Source organism: Phodopus roborovskii, unplaced genomic scaffold (genome assembly GCF_943737965.1).
Source record: "Phodopus roborovskii unplaced genomic scaffold, PHOROB, whole genome shotgun sequence".
Taxonomy (NCBI): Eukaryota; Metazoa; Chordata; class Mammalia; order Rodentia; family Cricetidae; genus Phodopus; species Phodopus roborovskii.
In genome coordinates, this window is record NW_026126480.1 from 36,288,877 (window position 1) to 36,292,771 (window position 3,895).

The following is a 3,895-nucleotide window of genomic DNA, read 5'->3' on the forward strand; positions in this document are numbered from 1 at the left end:
TTGTTTCACTTGCTTGTGGTCCCCAGGATTGACCCATACCCTTGAGTAGGCGAGGCAAGCACTGTATCATTTTTCTAGATCTTTAGTGACCTCCACTCATCACATCCAGGATCACTTGAAATCTATCTAATAACCCTATGTGGTGAGTCTGTATCATGTATCAGTTTCTTTTGTAGTCTTTCTACCTACATGACCTTACTAGAGCCTCAGTATATATAACCAGGCAACCCCTGCTCAGGATTGTCCCTGTTCCCCATTGCTCACATTGGCACACGCTGCCATTTTGTGAGCCTCTGACTCCTGGCTCAAGCCACTCCCCACACTTTCCTCCCACCATGCCTTTCCTCAAGCTCCTGTCTCCAGGAGGGTCCTTCTTTATCAGAGCCTTCACAGCTTAGCTTCTCAGGCTTTTCTTAACTCCTGTGGAGTTTGGGTGGTAGGTAGAGCATTAGATTGTCTAGCCTCTTGTTTTTTTTTTTTATTTGTTTGTTTTTGTTTTTGTTTTGTTTTCCGGTTTTTCCAGACAGGCTTTCTCTGTAGCTTTGGAGCCTGTCCTGAAACTTGCTCTGTAGACCAGGCTGGTTTCCAGCTCAGAGATCTGCCTGCCTCTGCCTCCCCAGTGCTGGGACTAAGGGTGCGTGTCACCAACGCCCAGCCTAGAAATTCTGATTCCGTAGATGTGGCCTGTGCCTAAGCAGGTCTTAGAAGTTATCTCTGAGGACTTTTATGCAATCAAGTTTGAGAAATGCTGGATATTAGGTTAGCCAGGTCATGCTACAAAAGCAAAACAAACAGAAATCCCACCAACCTTGAGTAATTTAAGGCTACAGAGATTTTTAGGTTGGGTGTGGTGGAGCATGCCTTTAATTCCAACACAGAGTTTGATGTTAGCCTGGTCTCCAGAGCTCCAAGGGCAGGCAAGGCCACACAGAGAAACCTTGCCTTGGAGACCAACAGACTATGGAGATTTGACTTACTTTCTGGAGATTTTCTTCTTTTTTTGTGGGGGTAGGGGGTTTTGAGACAGGGTCTCTCTGTGTAGTCTTGGCTGTCCTGGAACTCTCTGTCCATAGCCCAGGCTAGCCTTGAACTCACAGATATGTGTCTGCCTCTGTCTTCCAAGTGCTGGCATTAAAGGCGTGCGCCACCACCGTCTGGTGTTTCAGGTGGAGCATATGCACACTGATCCACCTGCTGAACTCTTTGCGGTTAAGTCTCTGTCCCATCCACAGCACACAGTACCTACCACAGCTTGCTTGTTTGGGGACAGATGAACAGTCATCAGGCCAGAGTACCTATTTGTTAGTGTGTAATGCAGCTCTGTTCCATGTTCACCATGCATCAGTGGAGAGTGGAGGGGACATCAGGACTGCCCTTGTGGAGTGAGTGCCTGTCTCTTCGGAACCCCAGTTTCTACGCTTGTAAAGTGGCTCTGATACCTTCTGGTTTGGGCACAGAGAAAGGACTCATCGAGAAAACGATCGTGGAAGTCACTAGAACTAGAGGATCTGAGTTCAAGCAGCCAGAGAGAGCCTGTGACTCCAGTGTGCACTCTTCCTGCTCCTCTGCTGATTCAGCCTGTCTGTATCCAGGTTCATCCCATTAGGGTCTTGGAATTTGGTTTTATGTCCCTCTCCTCATCACATTCACTGCTCCATCAAACTGTCATGAACGTGAAAATAACTATAATATTATTAATAACTGTGATGGTTTCTCTATGCTAACTTAAATATTAATAAAGAATATTAATTAAGATGGTAATGATGCTGCTGGCATACAACTGTTCTCACACAATGCTCATCAGGTACTGCTATGTTTTGTTTGGTTTTGTTTTTAATTATGGGGTTTTAAATTTTTACTTATTTTTATTTTATGTGCATTGATTGGTGTTTTGTTGGGTCCCTGGAACTGGAATTACAGGCAGTTATGAACTGTCAGGTGGGTGCTGGGAATTGAGCCTGGGTTCTCTGGAAGAGCAATCAGTGCTCTTGACCACTAAGCTGTCTCTCCAACCCCTCAAACACTGTTCTAAATATGTTGTAGGCATTTACTTTTCCCAACAACTGTCTGAGGCTACTACTATTATCTCCATTTACAGGTTAGGAAATGGAAGTACAAGGAATTGAAGTAGCTTGCTCAAGCAGGAGCTGACATTCAACCTAGATAAAGCCAAATATTCCCCTAGTCACATGCTCTCTGCTTCCAATGGAGCCCGTTCAGCCTTTCTTTACAGCAAAACCACAGTTACAGAGTAGAAACTTAATTACGGCCCAGCCTTTCTACATGTGTTCTGGAGAACTGATAACTTACAGCATCAAATTTCCCTACCCACTTTATGGTACAGATACTATTAATTTAGGACTTCACTTTAAAGTTATTTTGTTCTTAATTATGTGTGTATCTGTGTGCTGGCTAATCTTATGTCATCTTGACACAAAAGTAGAGTTATCTGAGAGGGAAACTCAATTGAGAAAATGCCTTACTAAGATTGGGCTGTGGGGCATTTTTTTAAATTGGTGATCAATGGGGGAGGGCCCAGCACATCGTGGGTGGAACCATCCCAGAACTTTGGTCCTGGGTTCTATAAGAAAGCTGGCTGAGCAAGCTATGGGGGCAAGTCCACAAGCAGCACCCCTCCATGACCTCTGCATCAGTTCCTACCTCTGGGTTCCTGTCCTGTTTGAGTTCCTGTCCTGACTTCCTTCAGTGATGAACAGCAGTGTGGAATGTGAGCCAAAATAAACCCTTTCCTCCACCACTTGCTTTTCGGTCACAGTGTTTCACCTTAGCAGTAGAAATCCTAACTAAGACAATCTATATTTGCATGCGCGTATGTGCGTATGTGCGTATGTGTGTGCTGGTGCCTGTGGAGTCTAGAGCTACCAGTGGTTGTGAGCCACCCAATGTTGGTGCTGGGGACTGAACTCTGGTGCTCTGCAAGAGTATTCTATACTCTGTTAACCTCAGAGCCAACTCTACAGCTCCAACTTAGGGCTGCTCTAAAGTTTTACAGTAAACTGAAGTAGTTAGCCAAGTATGCTATCATATGTCTGTAATCTGAATATGAAAGACACTGAGGCAGAAGGATTACCATAAATTAAAAGGTAATCTGGGCTACATGGTTAGACTTTGTCTCAAATCAAACAATTTACAGTCAGTCTCAACAATGCATGCTTGTAGTCCCAGCTACATGAGGGGCTCAGAAGGAGATTCTCTTGGGCCCAAGAGGTCAAGGCTAGCTGACTACTAGCAAGACCACCTCCCGGCCCCCTCACTGACCCCACTAGGCAGTCCCGGCTGGCCTCAAACTCAGAGATTGGCCTTTGCCTCCTGAGTGCTAAGATAAATGCATGTACTACCATACTCTATTCTCTGGGATAGCAGCAAAGGCTCTTATCTGAGAGTCAGTCTCCAGTCCATATTTTTATAAGAATTATTTTGGGGGGAGAGGATGGAGAGATGGCTCAGCAATAGAAGAGCATTGGCTGCTCTCCCAGAGGACATGGGTAGTTCCCAGAACCTGTATGGTGGCTCACAACGGCCTGAAACTCCAGATCCAGGAGACCCAATGTTCTCTTCTGGCCTCCACGAGCTTAAGGTGTACACCTGGTACAGACAAAACACACGTACACATTAAATATTAAAAAGAGATGCTACACTGGGTGGTGATGGCACACACCTTTAATCACAGCACTTAGGAGGCAGAGGCAGATGGTTCCAGGCCAGCCTGGTCTACAAAGAGAGCTCCAAAACAGCCAAGAAACCCTGTCTTGAAAAACAAAACAAAACCCTAGGATTGAACCTAGGTTTTTGTAACCTGTTAGGCAAATGCTTACTAAGCCTTTTCCTAGCCCTGAAATATTTACTTTTAGGCACTCCATATGTCTACAAATAG